The sequence below is a fragment of the Bos taurus genome, chromosome 9 (genome assembly GCF_002263795.3).
Source record: "Bos taurus isolate L1 Dominette 01449 registration number 42190680 breed Hereford chromosome 9, ARS-UCD2.0, whole genome shotgun sequence".
NCBI lineage: Eukaryota > Metazoa > Chordata > Mammalia > Artiodactyla > Bovidae > Bos > Bos taurus.
Window position 1 is genome coordinate 66,318,196 of NC_037336.1, and position 17,903 is coordinate 66,336,098.

Sequence of the window (17,903 nt, forward strand, 5' to 3'; positions counted from 1 at the left end):
GGACTCTGTGGGAGAGGGAGAGGGTGGGATGATTTGGGAAAATGGCATTGAAACATGTATAATATCATATGTGAAACGAATCGCCAGTCCAGGTTCGATGCATGATACAGGAATTCGTTTTCTAAAAAGAGTAATGAGAGTTCCAGAGATCCTAAAACCTACACTATTACCTGAATACATGCAGGGTTTTTGTATAGTTACAATGTCAATCATGCAACAGAAACACACACAGACACACACACACACATACTCACACACATAAAGGTGCATGCGCAAAACCTTATATATCCACACACAATTATAATAATATGTGACTTAAGTAGATTTTTGAATGCAAATTCTGTGTATAGTGTAGCCAAGTATTCTTGAATAAAACTCAATGTTACCAAAATACCCTGGGATTTAAATTGCCTAAGTGATGAGAGGAAATGCTACATCATCTAACATGGAAGACAACAGTAGGTATAATAAGACTGTACTTGCATCAGAAAAACTACAGCATCCATCCAAATGCAACCCTTGCTAGGGTGGTATTGTATTTGCCTGATAAACAACAGGACATCAATCAAAGCACATGCCAGTGTCCAAGCAATAGTAAAACTCCAGGACCACAGATCAAAAAGAGAAAATAAAACCGAAAAGATTTCACTCCACAGAAGACTCTACAAAATAAAAGGCCAAAGAAGGCTGTCTGAGAAGTCTCCACACTAAAACGAATATGCAAGGAAAGTACATTCCTATGTTTCAAATTAGCCCAAGGAGTTGGCTTATCTCTAACATAATCACCAAAAGTATCTCAAAGATCTAAGTAAAGGACCTAATAAGAATAATTTTTAGAGCTGAAGCCATAATGTTTAAGCTCATAATAATAGTCCATTAGTTACTTCAATTAATTATCATTCCTTAAACTTATACTTGTAAGAAACTGTCACTGGTCTTTTTAATTGGAATAGATATTGATGTAGATTCATATGCATAAAACAACACATGACTCCATAATGTAGTTAAGAGACACCCAGAAAAATTCCATCTCTGAAAATAGATAAACTTAAAACTTGAATCAAGAATAAATAATATTTACAAAATAAATGCAAGGGGAATTTTTGTGTTATCTGCATATTCTCTATATTATTAAGATGCATTTGGGGAGGAGGAAGGCACGTATTGCTTTCTCAATAAGGTTTTGATATGTCTCTTGTGATAATGAAAACACATACACCACAGAGATAAGGGCACACTAGTGAGAAACTTCACTTTCCCTTTTCCCTTTCATGCATTGGAGAAGGAAATGGCAGCCCACTCCAGTATTCTTGCCTGGAGGATCCCAAGGACGGGGGAGCCTGGTGGGCTGCCGTCTATGGGGTCGCAAAGAGTCAGACACGACTGAAGCAACTTAGCAGCAGCAGCAGCAGTGTCAGGCAGAGCCCGAGCTCGAGTCACAGACCTCAACTCAAATCCTGTGCTGACCTCAAGGGGTCACTGTAAGGATTCAAAGAGATTATATGGGCCCAACATGCTTCCGCTGCGAAACCAATACCATATTGTAAAGTAATTAGCCTCCAATTAAAATAAATAAATTTATATTTTAAAAAAGAGATTGTATGTGTTTAGAAGATTCTCCATAAATATTCACCCTTTACTCCCTTTCCTGTCGTGCTCCAGGGACTGATTCAATACAGGCACTGTTTTAAGACCCCCCAGCCTTTGAGAAACCAGGCGACAAGGTAAACCTCAGTGGCATGGATGCTGCCGACCGTGAGGTAACTCTAAGTCTTTAGTACCACAGCAACACACCCACTACCTTACCCAGTCCTAATCTCTAATGCAAAAAAAAAAAAAAAAGTTTTGAACAATACTACACCAACATCACTAAGGTACCCTTACCTAACCCTTTTCATCTCAATCTGGGGTCTTCTATGGTAAAGCTGACTGAGACTAGAAACCACAGTATAATGTGTCCAACTCCCTTCATTCCTTAGAATCCCCAGTTCCAAAATAAGCAGACAGACTAGGCATAATACTATAATATGTCTTTAAATATGTATTCAGAAATAAATTGAAATAGGACCCACTTGTTCATGGCACAGCCTAATTTATGTTAGAGTAAGAATTTGGCAAAAGAGAGAAAAAGTCAAAAAAATTATGAGAAGAGGGAAATTAAACAAAGTTAACTGAAATAATCCAAGATCTAAAAATGCCATTCATCACATTTTTAATCCTATGGGTCTGTCCTTAAATACATAAGCAAGCAACTTACATCATAAAGATTTAGTATAAAACTGAAAGTGGGGAAGCAAAGGGTAGCAAATTCATCAGCAAAATGTCATCTCTGTATCTTTACTATCATAGCTCCACCATCTGGGTTATATTTTATGGTTAGTTGTCGGAGCCAAAAATAAAAGATGACTGGTTAAGGTTGCTATTTCTATCAACATGACACTGAATTACAGTACTATTTTTCCTTGCTTCTAGAGATGTGCCATTTGTCTTCTTACAATCCACAGGCAGAACCTTTTAAATTTTAGCACCAACAGTCCAATCTCACACATAGCAGATCACTTCACTTGCACAACTATATCTGAAAATAAAGTGCTCTCAAACTAACACAGTAAGTCTGTTTCTCACCAAACTTAACTGACTCTCAAGAACTCTAATCTATACTCATGGAACTCAATTAAGAAAATTAAAATGAGCAGATCAACGTATGTGCACTATCACATTAAAAAATATATACAAAATTAACATACAAAATCTGTCAATGTCATGCACTTATATCAAAGAGAAAAGCAAGCTTTAAGTGAACCAGGTAATTAAATGCCATTCCACAGGTAGTATAACAGATTAGTCACCATCAAGGCAAAGTTCAACTGGATGCTAAATTTGAGCCCTCACATCACAGATGCAACCATATTAATAAGTAATTATTTTGTTAAGACCACATGTAAAAAGAGAACTCTTTATTTTCATCATATTGGCTTAAGAATTAAGCAATTTCAAAGGTACTATATGTTACCATTTCCTCTTGAAAAAATAGCTTCAGATCAAGGTAGAGAGAGATTTTTATACAATTAGTATAACCAATCTGTGCACTTAGTTGAATGCAAGGATAAATAACTCCATGAATTTTTTCCCATTTTATTTTACATTTAAATTTGCAAGAACAGTGATATCTTTGACTGCAAAGATGAAAGAGTACAGATATACCTATTATATAATTTAAGATATTAGTGGAAAACTTTAGAAGAAATCCTAGCACCACAATAACACTAGATATCTCAGCATTCCTGAAAAATGGGTGCACACACACAAGCGTGCACACACATTCAATTAGTTATTTTCAGAATATCAACTAAAATATTCAGTGACATAGTTAATAAAAATCGTGTCATACATCAGGGAAGGACACAGTCATAGCTTAAGAATCTTTCTTGATAAAACTGTAAGACAAAAAGCTGTTACCTAGACTATTCAGAGGTCTGAAGTTAAGAAGAACTGAAGTCTGAAATCTCAGTCAAAAAAGAAGGAAAATGGACATCCTTTTCTATATAATAAAATCAATATTATTTTTGAAGAACATTCATAACTGCTCTGGGTGTCTGGCTATCAATAAAAAATGGGTTATCTGAGGCACAGAATTTTAGAAATTACAATACTGATGAGAAAGAAATCCTTGGAACTCTATGTACAATTACAAAAGCCTAAAACTATATAAAAATGTGATTGATTCATAAACCATTTTTGTTACCTACAGCAGACAAAAAGAATGGAATAAAATTGGTCTTCAAAGATAGACAGTGAGCAATAAGCTCTATCTTTACTGAGAATGGAGAATGAAAAAGGAGGAAAAGCCTTAGTTTATTGGAAGGATTTGGTTATAGGTAAGGGAATGTGACAGACACTATAATGGCAAAGTATGCTGTTTAATGAACAGCATAAACAATAGGAAACAACTAGAGTGATTTAGATGACTTGAATCACCTAAATTTGAGTCACTCAAATGAATCTAAAGTAGATTAGAAATTGCTGAAAAGCAAAGGCCTTTTCCAGAGACATCAGAAAATACTTAACCTACTGAAACTTTGCACTGGTTGTGCATAATGACATTAATATATCAGTAAATCATATTGAAGATTGAAAAATACCTTAGAAAGACCAAGTCAAAAATTGACATGTGGTTCTGGCACCAGAAGCATCTGCAGATCTGATAGAAATGCTAAACTCTCAGGCACAAAGTTTCTTCAGGTGATACTCATGCAGGATAAAATCTGAGAACCACTCATCTAAACTGATCTACCTTGGTTTAGAGATAAAGAAACAGCTAGAAGTCTTTGTCTTGGTCCTACAATTACTAATGGAAGAGTTCATTCTAAAAACTAGTCTCCTTGCTTCAGCATCGTTCTCTTTGCATGGAAAATCAATTCATGGTTAGAGTTATAGATGTTCTTTTTTTCAGACAACCCACTACACTTAAAATATATGAATGCTATGTGAACTGAATCACCTTGCTGTGCCCCTGAAACACTGTAAGTCAACTATACTTCAATAATATATATATATTAAGAAAAATACTAAGTTTGTAAACTTTAAACCACTGGCTACTCATTTATGCATCCAAAAATGTAGTGCATAATATTTGATAGTCGCTAGAAAGAAAGAAGTACCTAATTTTTAAACGCTGACCTCAAAAGAGTCACAACGTGGCAGAAAGAGATGGACATGTTAAGAACTAAATGTAGGGGCTTCCCTGGTGGCTACGTGGTAAAGAATCTGACTGCCAACATAGGAGATGTGGGTTAGATCCCTGATTCAGGAAGATCCCACATGCCACGGAGCAACTTAAACCCATGTGCCACAACTATTGAGCCTGTGCTCTAGAGCCCATGTGCCACAAGTACTGAAACCTGTGCGCCCTACAGCCCGTGCTCTGCGACAAGAGAATCCACTGCAATGAGAACCCTGAGCACCACGACTAGAGAGTGAGCAGCCCCCGCTCACCACAACTAGAGAAAAGCCTGCACAGCAACGAAAACTCAGCACAGCTCAAAATAAATAATAAAAATTTTAAAAAGAAATGTGGCATTGTCAAAAAGAACAGCAGAGTTAGAGATCTAAGAGTTCAGAGGAAGGAGAGAATTCCTCCACATGGGGGAAGAGCAAGAGACTTCAGAAAATCTCTCTGAGAGATTCTCTGGTCAGAGGGATCATCTGTATCCCTGAGCTCTTAGTGAGCACACACTAAGCATGCCAGCCCCTGGGGCTGTAAAGATGGATAAAAGACAGAGCCACAACTTCTAGGAAGAAAAGATCTATGACTTATGCAGAGCAATGACATACAACAAGAGAAAGATTGATGAATTATTTTCTATATGGGAAAGCAATGATTCAAACAGGAAATGATTTCAGGGTAGTTTCAAAACATAAAATGAAGAAGAAACAAAGTATCAGAGTAAACAAAGATCACTTGCAAAAATAGGAACTTCCTGATGTACTGGCCTAGGCAATCTATAGAACTTTTAGGGATACTTAAGCAGAGGCGGAGAAGGCAATGGCACCCCACTTCAGTACTCTTGCCTGGAAAATCCCGTGGGCTGAGGAGCCTGGTAGGCTGCAGTCCATGGGGTCGTGAAGAGTCGGACACGACTAAGCGACTTCACTTTCACTTTTCACTTCCATGCACTGGAGAAGGAAATGGCAACCCACTCCAGTGTTCTTTCCTAGAGAATCCCAGGGATAGGGTATTCTATGGGGTCGCACAGAGTTGGACACGACTGAAGCGACTTAGCAGCAGTAGCAGCAGCAGGAAGAAAAGGGCTTCCCACGTGGCTCAGCTGGTAGAATTCACCTGGAATGCAGGCGACCCCTGGGTTGGCAAAATCCCCTGGAGAAGGGATAGGCAACCCACTCCAGTATTCTTGGGCTTCCCTGGTGGCTCAGAGGGTAAAGTATCTACCTACAATGCGGGAGACCTGGGTTCAATCCTTAAGTTGGGAAGATCCCCTGCAGGAGGGCATAGCAACACACTCCAGTATTCTTGCCTGGAGAATTCCCATGGACAGAGGAGCCTGGCAGGCTACAGTCGAAGGGGTCAAAAAGAGTCAGATATTACTGAGCGACTAAGTGCAGCACAGCACACAGGAAGAAGAGAAGGGTTTCCCAGGTGGCTCAGAAGTAAAGAATCCACCTGCCTGTGCAGGAGACACGAGTTCAATCCCTGGGTTGGGAAGATTTCCTGGAGAGGAGAATCCCATGAACAGAGGAGCCTGGAGGGCTACAGTCCATGGTGTCGCAAAGAGTCAGACATGACTGAGCACACACCCAGGAAGATGAGAACAAGGAGATGAGGCTGGGAAATAGGAGGCCATGACCTTACCTTGCAGAGACATTTATGCCAGAAGCAGGAGTCTGCCCTTTAGCCTAACAGTATCATGCCTTTGAAGAGTTTTACAAATGAGATGATGTGATTGATCTGTACCTAAAAAAGGACACTGGTAACAACCACCGGAATGAAGGCTTGGAATCTTACCAGAAAGAACAAAATATCTAAAATTACACTTAAACATGTTTGGATATTACTCAGCAAATCAAGAAATACCTATTGTACACATGTAAAATGATGTGAGAAAATTTTATCCCTACATTCATATACATATTTATGAAGAGAGCAAGTATATATTATTATATCTTCAGGAAAATGTGTGTGTGTGTGTGTGTGTGTGTGGTTTGTCCGTTTTTTGGTTAATCCAAAATTTTACTACCAAAGCATCAGTGTTTAAGGTAAATTATCATAGAGAAGAGAATTTACTTAAATTTAATATGAGACTGAAAATAATGTCATAACACTGTCTTTACTCTGAGACTTATAAAATTGGAAGTGAATTTATTGTAAGTACAATTTATTGCATTAGTAATAGGAAGTACATTTATTGCATTGCTGTAATAAATTGCAAATTTTTATTTATTTCAATCTATATTAAATTCAGTTTTCATAGACAGGAGATGGGTGAAAATTCATCTTTAATTTTTCCTATACTATATGTCATCAAAAAACGAACAGCTTACTAAACTAATTCGAACTTCAGACTCAAAAATCAGAGAGGTCTCTGATTTTTAAATAGGCCTAAAATTTACTAGTGATAAGTCTGATAGAAAGAAAAAATGTCAGACTGTATTTTTTTAATTGAAAAATCAATTAGGACCACTAACAACTACTTAAGTACGATATTTTGAAGAGATATGTTGGGGGGAATTTATAGGAAATAAAATCATTTGCTTTTTACTTACACTATAGATACATTCATTTAAAAAATGAGTTTACTTATATCTATACTATTTGTACCTATTTTCTTCTTTAAAAAGATAAAGGAAACCTCTTAAAATTTCTATAATAAGACCACTACATAAAGTTAAATTAAGCAAGGTAATAATTAAAGCTTTCATATGATTCTGTTTAAAAGATCAAAATATTTTACACATGCAATGATACCACAGAGTTAATCACGCATGGTTTAATTGGTTAATAGATTAATGAGGTCTTGATTTCATATTTTCTTTCACCTCTTCTTGAAGTACCCATGCTAATACAAGAGCTAACTGCTCAGAGAAATCCAAGGAAATGGGAAAAAGGAAGTAAAGGAGATAACTATGGAGTTAAAATACTGATTTCCATGTTTATGCCCTTTTTAGCATAGCATATACATTTGAACATTATGTAACTATCTACTGAACGCATAAAGTGTACAAAAGGTGAACAACATAAAAAAAGCTGGTGCTTTCATTAAAAAAATACTAATACAGAAGAAAGACAATAAATGAATATATAGTATGGTGACAACGTGCTAAGGAGGCACATAATAAAAGAAAAAGAGTAAGACACAGGATCAGGGGAAGTCTCTGAGAAGGTAAAATCAGGACTGTAACTTCATAGAAAAAAGTCTTAAAGTATATAGACCCAACCAGCAGTAGTTACCTTGAGGGAGGGGTTGGGTGGAGAGTTTCACTTTTTACTTTTTCAACTTTTGGTATTTGAACTTTTAGAATTGGTTTTACTGATGTAACTTAGAAACTCTTTCTTAGGCCAAAGATTATATTATTATTCTCTGAACTATATTTTTCATGACATTGGCTTCCTCAAAAATATATTTTAAAATCCATTTTTTAAAAAAGAGATTGGATTTTATTCTAAATGTAGTAGAACAGGCTTAGCAGAGGAAAGACATAATCTGAATTATGATCTAAAGAAACTGGTGGTGACAAATGTGAGGAGAAGTGGTTTGTGAGAGAGAAAGAGCCAGAAGCAGAAGCATTATTAAGGGGATCACTGCAGTTACTCAAGGAAAGGGTGACGATGGTATTAACTATGGGGATGGCTGAGGAAATGGAAAAAATGGCCCTTATCTTTGCCACCTTCAATGTCCCTAGCACAGCAAGTGGCATGAAGTGTGCCTTCCATACACAGATTTTCAGGTAAGAAAAATAGAAATGAGAGTTAGGGAGGCCAGCCAGTCATAGGGTTGTAATGTATCACTTCTCTAATTTGAATTAGAGAGATAGGAATATTTTCCTTGTAAATACTTGTGTAACATCCATTTCTGAAAGCAGTTTAGTAATCTCCTAAGCAATTAAAGATTTATATAACCACAATTTTAAAAATCACCAACTCGATGAACATGAGTTTGAGCAAGCTCTGGAAGTTGGTGATGGACAGGGAAGCCTGGCGTGCTGCAGTCCATGGAGTTCCACAGTCAGACACGAATAAATGACAGATCTGAATTTTAAAAATATACTCTGAACAAAACTGTTTCTCATTTCAACTCCACTATTAAAGTATTCTGTCGCTTGTACACACTGCTGTATTTAAAATGGATAACCAGCAAGAACCTACTATATAGCACTAGGAACTCAACTCAGTACTCTGTAACAGCATAACTGGGAAAAGAATTTGAAAAAGAATAGATACATGTATAACTGAATCTCTTTATTGTACACCTGAAACTAACACAACATTGTTAGTCAATTATACTCAAATATAAAAAAGTTGAAAAAATAAAGTATGCTGTCACAGAAATTTCAAGTAAATTAGATAATATTACAAAAAAAAAAAAAAAAATCAAATGTCGTAACAAGTTCTCTAAAGACCCTTAAGAAACATTCCTTTAACAGCTTAACATTTAATTGTGTAGTTCCTCTTTAAAATCTGGGGAAAAATTTAACCAAAGAAATTACAAAACTGATTTGCATTCTCTTAGCTTTTCCACTTCTCTCTTTAGTTACAGTCTGAGGGATCTAATCAGTTTTCATCCGGAACCTGTTTAGCCATAATTTCTTTTTTACCTGACTTGATCTGTCACTCGATCCAGCTCTGAACTTCATTTTCTATTTCACTTGTATAAATATAAGTCCTACCTTATCTTTACTTTTCACTCTATATCAAACCCAATGCTTAAAATTAGAAATTGAAAACAAAACCTCAATTTCTGTTCCAACATATTAGATGATGCACTGTTTTATATCCTGTTGCTCACATGATCAAAGATATAAAAAGAGAAATCAATATTCACAAAGACTTTTCAATGGGTTGTATGGATTTGAAATTTGAAGATAATGTTTCTAAAGGAGAAAAGTATTGTTACAAATAAGTAACAGTCAATTTTACAAGCTAGCCCTTAAATTATTTTACTCCATTATATAGGTAAAACACCATGCAATCTTTTGTTATTGTTGTTGAGTTGCCAAGTCATGTCAGACTCTTTGCAACCCCATGAACTACAGCATACCAGGCTTCCCTGTCCTTCAGATCTCCTGGACTTTGCTAAAATTCATGTTCACTGAGTCAGTGATGCCATCCAACCATCTCATCTTCTGTCACCCCCTTCTCCTCCTGCCTTTATCATAGGCTTATCATTATAGATTCTTTATAAGGTACATTTTATCTTGATTTTTGAATTAGCAAAATGTTTACAATACAATCTAGCCACATGTCTACAGCTATTAAAGGATGGGTACTATAAAGGGAGATTCAGAGTCTAGAGCAATACCATCCGACAGAGCTCTGTTCCACATGGAAACTTATATCTATTCATCCTACATAGTGGCCCAGCAACATGTGGGCATTCAGCACTTGAAATGTGTGACTGAGAAAATGTATTTTTCTTTTTTAAACAAAGAAGTATTTGTTTTAATTTTTACCTTCCAGTTGTACTGAGATATAAGTGATATACAGTACTGTATAAGTTTAAGGTGTAAGGCATAATGACTCAAATAAATCATGAAATGATTACCACAGTAAGTCTGCTGAACATCCATCATTCCTTATAGATAAAGAAAAAAATATTTTTCCTTGTGATGACAACTCTTAGGATTTACTCTTAATAGCTTTTATATATTACTTACAACAGTGATAACTCATTTATCACAGTTTACATTGCATCCCTCGTCCTTATGTACCTTATTTACGTTATTTACTAGAAGTCTGTACCTTTGGACCACCTTCATTCAATTTCCCTTCCCCACCCCACCCCCACCTCTGGAAATCACAAATATGATCCCTTTTTCTACGAGATTGTTTATTTTTTTGAAGTACAATTGACCCACAGCACTAAGTTAGTTCCCAAAGCATAACAAAGTGATTCAATAGTTCTATACATTACAGAGTCATCACCAAGGTAAATCTAGTCACCATCTGTCACCATACAAAAATATTACATTCTCATTAACTATATTTCCTACTCTGTATATTTCATCCCCATGATTCATTTATTTCGTAAGTTTGTATCCCTTAGTCTTCCTCACCTATTTCTCTCATCCCTCCGACCCCTTCTGACACTACTTTTATGTTCTCTGTATCTATGACTGTATATATCTTGATTGTATTTGCTCATTTATTTTGCTTTTCAGAGTCCATATGTAAGTGAACATGGCATTTGTCTATGTATAACTTATTACACGTAACATAATACTCTTTAGGTCCACCCACGCTGTCACAAATGGTAAGCTATCTTTCTTTTTTATGGCTAAGTAATAGTTCATTGTCTGTCTATACCATAGTTTCTTTATCCATTCATCCATCAATGGGCACTTAGGCTGCCATTTAGCTTGGATTAAATTTAAATAATAACATCTACCTAGTCACTATCTCATTGGACAGCAGAGCTCTGAAATATGCATTTCAACAAATCTGGAGACTAGCATTTAGGAGGCATATTAATGATAGTGAAATCAAAAGTAAAAAAGATACAAATGGACGGTCAGAGTAAATTTTCATATAAAAGCAATACAAATTCCATAAGAATCAAGAATGTAGGCTCTACTCTTAAGGAAAGCATTGAGTTGGGCCCTTACATGGTGGACTAATTATTTCATGGCACTAACAATCAAGAGTAACATGATTAAACCTAGGCTCCCACACCAGTAGTTACTCAGCCTGAGAAAAGCCTCTCTATGTGTACAAATGACAAAGCCAGTCAAGGTGCTTTATCTGGATCATGCCATACCATGTGGTTTGCTATCAGAGTCGAATATTACTTTCCAGGTTCAGATATTATCCCAAGTTTATGACGACAAACTAAGGAGCAAGGGTGAAAGTTACACTACAATGCAAAATTGTTGATACACCAATTTTATGTCCACTTTCCATGCTTTCCCCCAGGTTCATGTGAGACAAACTCAAGATTAAATTTTTGAAACCAAGTAAGTTCATGCACTAAAAATGTATTATAAATTATATCCCCTTTAAAGGGGATTTTATCTTAAGGGAATCAGATTTAGAGTCTAAGTCTTAAGCTAAAATACAGATATCAATCATCAATACCAATGTCTTAACAATCCTAAATTTTTGAACCCTTTTTTATAGCAGTGAATACTTTGAGAAACATTAAATATCCATGTACAAAAGAATACTAACTTCCCAAGGAAAAGAAATGATAGTGTTTGAGTTTTCCTTTAAAAAAGATAAAACTATTCCTGCTTATTGGCTATGAGGGTGGCATGCCAGAGAAGAAAACAGAAACAGATACTTTACCCCAAATCATCTAAACTGCCAGTTGCTTTAGATAATCAGTTTAAGAGCAGGGCCTATGATAGGAATATCCACGTTTTACTTCATTTAGTTTGCATGTCAATATGAAACATCAACATCAACAGTCTATTTTGTGAAATAACAAAAAAATATAAAATACTTTGGCTAATTTAGTCTTTTTACAATAGGAGATGAACTGGTACTTCTTTGTTTTGCATGAAGTTGTAACTGTCCTAAGCCAAAGGCAAAAAATGTCCTAAAGTACACAGCATTCTAGATAATTCATAAACAATTACAGCCTATCTTCCTTCAGGGTTTGCTGAGCAGTGGTAGGTCCAGCTTTATAGGGCCTACTACCTTGACCCCCAGCTGATCTCACAAGGGAGAGTAATGTACTACAGTCCATAATGGGCACTCCTACCTCTGTGAGGCAGGAGAAGCAGGGGCTTACTCCATGGGAACTTTTCCAAGGCCAAATAGAAAGAAGGTTCTAGAGGAATCACTCATCAGTACTGGGAGTACCTGTTAGAAGGCAAATGGCTCCAAGGGTGGCTGGGGGGAGGTTAATGCTTTATGAAGAAGCTGTCAGAAGAATTTGGAAAAAATCACCTAAGAATGAAGAGGAGACTGTTAGTGGAGGGACACTCGCTGTGGTGGTAACAGAAGGGACCAGAAAGAACCATAATTTGGTGACCCCAGTAGTATGTTGGTAAATTTTCCACAATTTACTGGGAAAGCAGGAAAGACGACAGATTCTGGTTTGTGACACGTATTATTTCAGTGGTGAAAATACTCCCACCGTGGCCAATCTCAAGCTACAAATGCTGTTACTGAATGCAGAGTGGGAAGAGACATGCAGTAGCATACTATCATCTATATGGTATTTTGTACCATAAAAAGATAAACATCAAGAGTATAGACAATAAAATGAAGCAAGTTAATTAGGAAGTGATCAGTTTTAAGTATTTATAATTTTCTTTTTTAGCATATTTCACTTATATAACACAATTAGTAATGGTTACTTTAACAGCAAGATCACAAAATTTCTGAATATTTAACAATCAGCCTGTGTGAGCCAGTACAAGGCAGTTTTTGCACAGCTATAAAAGAAACAAACTCAGAGTAAAATCAGGGGTTGCTCCTGACAGCTAACATAGGTCCAACTAAGGAAAAAGATCTCTGCCTCCTTTGTGTCCACTTCCAATCATGTACTGGCAAGAAGACAAAAGAAACAGTTAACTGTGTACTGACTTCTCTCCTTTGAAAGCTCAACTGCAAGTCTAGGTGAGAATGAGTGGAGGGGAGGGAAGCAAAATTTGAGCACGCACACTTAAACTGGACTGACCGGGATTTTAATAACTGAAAATGATCACAAATTATGAAATCTGTCCAACATGTTGTGAAGAATCAGGGAAGAGTGAGTTAAAGTATAAATGAAAATAATGGTTGGTGGTTTCCTGAAACTTCTCTTCCAACTGGACAAACATGCTTACGGTGGCAATATTGGAATACCAAGCTAGTTATCCACTGCTAACAAGAAAACCAAGATTTAGTGCTCACTGGGGCAGCACATAAACTAAAACTGGAACAATACAGAAGCTAGCATGGCCCCTGCACAAGGATGACTGCCATGCAAATTCATGAAGCATTCCATATTTTTCAGACATTTCTCCAAAGACATACAGATGACTAACAAACACATGAAAAATGCTCAACATCACTCTTTATTAGAGAAATGCAAATCAAAGCCACAATGAGGTACCATCTCTCATTGATCAGAATGACTGCCATCAAGAAGTCTACAACAATAAACACTGGAGACAGTGTAAAGAAAAGAGAAACCTCTAATACCATTGGTGGGAATGCAAACTAGTACAGTCACTGGAGAACAGGGGGAGATATCTTAAAAAACTGGAAATAGAACTGCCATACAACCCAGCAATCCCATTGCTGTCCACATTGAGGAAGCCAAAACTGAAAGAGACCTATGTACCTCAATGTTCATTTCAGCACTGTTCACAATAGCTAGGACATGGAAGCAACCTAGATGTCCAGTTCAGTTCCATCGCTCAGGCATGTCCGACTCGGCAACCCCATGGACAGCAGCATGCCAGGCCTCCCTGTTCATAACCAGCTCCTGGAGTTTACTCAAACTGATGTCCATTGAGTCGGTGATGCTATCCAACCATCTCATTCTCTGTCATCCCCTTCTCCTCCTGCCTTCAATCCTTCCCAGCATCGGGGTCTTTTCCAATAAGTCAGTTCTTTGCATCATGTGGCCAAAGTATTGGAGTTTCAGGTTCAACATCAGTCCTTCCAATGAATATTCAGGACTGATCTCTTTTAGGATGGACTTGCTGGATTATCCTTGCCGTCCAAAGGACACTCAGGAGTCTTTTCCAACACCACAGTTCAAAAGCATCAATTCTTCAGTGCTCAGCTGTTTATATAGTCCAACTCTCACACCCATACATGACCACTGGAAAAACCAAGCCTTGACCCAAGGGACCTTTATTGGCAAAGTAATGTCTCCACTTTTTAATATGTTGTCTAGGTTGGTCATAACCATCCTTCCAAGAAGCAAGAGTCTTTTAATTTCATGGCTGTAGTAACCATTTGCAGTGATTTGGGAGCCCAAAAAAATGAAGTCTGCCACTGTGTCCACTGTTTCCCCATCTATTTGCCATGAAGTGATGGGACCGGATGCCTTGATCTTTGTTTTCTAAATGTTGAGCTTTAAGCCAACTTTTTCACTCTCCTCTTTCACTTTCATCAAGAGGCTCTTTAGTTCTTCTTCGCTTTGTGCCATAAGGGTGATGTCATCTGCATATTTGAGATTATTGATATTTCTCCCAGCAATCTTGATTTCAGCTTGTGCTTCTTCCAGCACAGCATTTCTCATGATGTACTCTGCACAGAAGTTAAATAAGCAGGGTGATAATATACAGCCTTGATGAACTCCTTTTCCTATTTGGAACCAGTCTGTTGTTCCATGTCCAGTTCTAACTGTTGCTTCCTGACCTGCATACAGATTTCTCAAGAGGCAGGTCAGGTGGTCTGGTATTCCCATCTCTTTAAGAATTTTCCACAGTTTATTGTGATCCACACAGTCAAAGGCTTTGGCATAGTCAATAAAGCAGAAATCGATGTTTTTCTGGAACTCTCTTGCTTTTTTGATGATCCAGCGGATGTTGGCAATTTGATCTCTGGTTCCTCTGCCTTTTCTAAAGCCAGGTTGAATAGCTGGAAGCTCATCGTTCACGTATTGCTGAAGCCTGGCTTGGAGAATTTTGAGCATTACTTTACTAGCATGTGAGATGAGTGCAATTGTGCAGTAGTTTGAGCATTCTTTGGCACTGTCTTTCTTTGGAATTGGAATGAAAACTGACCTTTTCCAGTCTTGTTGCCACTGCTAAGTTTTTCAAATTTGCTGACATATTGAATGCAGCACTTTCACAGCATCATCTCTCAGGATTTGAAATAGCTCAACTGGAATTCCATCACCTCCCCTAGCTTTGTTCGTAGTGCTGCTTTCTAAGGCCCACTTGACTTCACATTCCAGGATGTCTGGCTCTAGGTCAGTGATCACACCATTGTGATTATCTGGGTCATGAAGATCTTTCTTGTACAGTTCTTCTGTGTATTCTTGCCACCTCTTCTTAATATCTTCTGCTTCTGTTAGGTCCATACCATTTCTGTCCTTTATCGAGCCCATCTTTGCATGAAATGTTCCCTTGGTATCTCTAATTTTCTTGAAGAGATCTCTAGTCTTTCCCATTCTGTTGATTTCCTCTATTTCTTTGCATTAATCGCTGAGGAAGGCTTTCTTATCTCTTCTTGCTATTCTTTGGAACTCTGCTTTCAGATGCTTATATTTTTCCTTTTCTCCTTTGCTTTTCACTTCTCTTCTTTTCACAGCTATTTGTAAAGCCTCCCCAGACAGCCATTATGCTTTTTTGCATTTCTTTTCCATGGGAATGGTCTTGATCCCTGTCTCCTGTACAATGTCATGAACCTCATTCCATAGTTCATCAGGCACTCTATCTATCAGATCTAGGCCCTTAAATCTATTTCTCACTTCCACTGTATAATCAAGGGATTTGATTTAGGTCATACCTGAATGGTCTAATGGTTTTCCCTACTTTCTTCAATTTAAGTCTGAATTTGGCAATAAGGAGTTCATGATCTGAGCCACAGTCAGCCCCTGTGGCTCAGATCATGGTGGAGAGTTCTGACAAAATGTGGTCCACTGGAGAAGTGAATGGCAAACCACTTCAGTATTCTTGTGTTGAGAACCCCATGAACAGTATGAAAAGGCAAAAAGATAGGACACTGAAAGATGAACTCCCCAGGTCAGTAGGTGCCCAATATGCTACTGGACATCAGTGGAGAAATAACTCCAGAAAGAATGAAGAGATGGAGCCAAAGCAACACCCAGTTGTGGACGTGACTGGGGGGTTTCAGGACGGGAAGACACATGCGCACCCATGGCTGATTCATGTTGATGTATGGCAAAAACTACCACAATATTGTAAAGTAATTAGCCTCCAATTACAATAAATAAAATTAATTTAAAAAACCAAGATTAAAGAAATAATCTTTCCTTTATAGAAAAACAACCTGGTATTTTAAACAATGATATCATATAAATGGTGATATATGCTGTCCTGCTCTTTCCATAAGGGCATCTTTTCTCTACCACAGATTAACAGCAAACTTGAAGGGCTATAAAGTGCACTAAATTTGCAAGTCATCATTGCTAAGAACCATAACGTAGAGTACCTCAATGCACTTTCTTTTATTTGTTCCACACAAAAGAGCTGCAAGGTAGGTAGCACAGTTATTAATAGTCATATCTTGAAGCTGAGAAAAATTAAATAATGTGCTCGCCTAACAGTCAAAACTTAAATACACTCAAAAGGTCTATACAGTTATATATGAGCTAAAGAACACTGGTTTCAGAAATCAGAGCCAGGATCTAATCCTGATTATGCCACTGACAGGTGATATTGGGTCACTCTCTCTGGGTCATAATGTTTTCTCCTATAAAATTAAATCATTGAACTGTAATATCTGTAACATCTCTCTAGAATTATGATTCTGTTTCACCAGGAGGGAAGGCAACATGTCTGGAAGACCAGGGTAGTGATTACACAAGTAAAAACAAAATGATACTAAAGGGAAGAATTTAGGCAAGGCATACAGAGTGCAAGAAATAAAATAATCTTGTACTAAACCAGGTCTCAACACAGAAGCTTTTATATGCTTCCTTCAAACAATGCTTCCAAGCATTTCCAAGTTTGTTTAACCAACAGGGCTTGCCTGTGGATTTAAGTGAAAACATGAAATTAAAGTAGCATATGAAGGTATACAGAAGACTGTAATTGAGGTTGGGGGCAGAATTGCTAAGCAGTTCACCTGAAAATTAGATCGCACTCTGTTCTAGAGATTATCAAATAGCAAAATGAAACATTTTATAATTTATTATAAGATTGGCTATTATGTTATTAATATTATAACAGTACAGCTAATTAAATGATACTTTTGATATACAGGTTTTCAGGAACAAGCAGAAACAAAATATCCACAGATTAATGCATACCCAGAAAATAACAAATCAATATCAGTGATGAGTCTTTACAAAGTAAATGGTAAAAGGAAGAAAGTCTCTGATTCATCTACATGCCATAAATGCATCTTTGAACAGGCAAAACTGTGATGCATTTCTAAAACCAATTTATAAGAATGGAAGTTACTTAGGTCAGTCAATAAAGTATGAAATATTTTATGTTCTCTCTCTCCCTTATTCTTCTATAATTGATTACTGCACCAAAACCTATTAACTACTGTATTATTTAAAACTTACGCCTTTCAAAGGAGCAAAGATCTC

The 17,903-nt window shown here is 37.0% G+C and overlaps 1 protein-coding gene and 1 non-coding gene across 8 annotated transcripts in view; one reads left to right on the forward strand and one right to left on the reverse strand.

Moving 5' to 3' along the window:
- Positions 1-17,903, reverse strand: part of PTPRK (protein tyrosine phosphatase receptor type K) — a 612,930-nt gene that overhangs the window by 311,457 nt on the left and 283,570 nt on the right. The window lies entirely within an intron of this gene.
- On the forward strand, positions 13,566-13,673 carry LOC112448202 (U6 spliceosomal RNA). Its single transcript, XR_003036588.1, has one exon. It is a non-coding gene; the product is annotated as a U6 spliceosomal RNA (small nuclear RNA).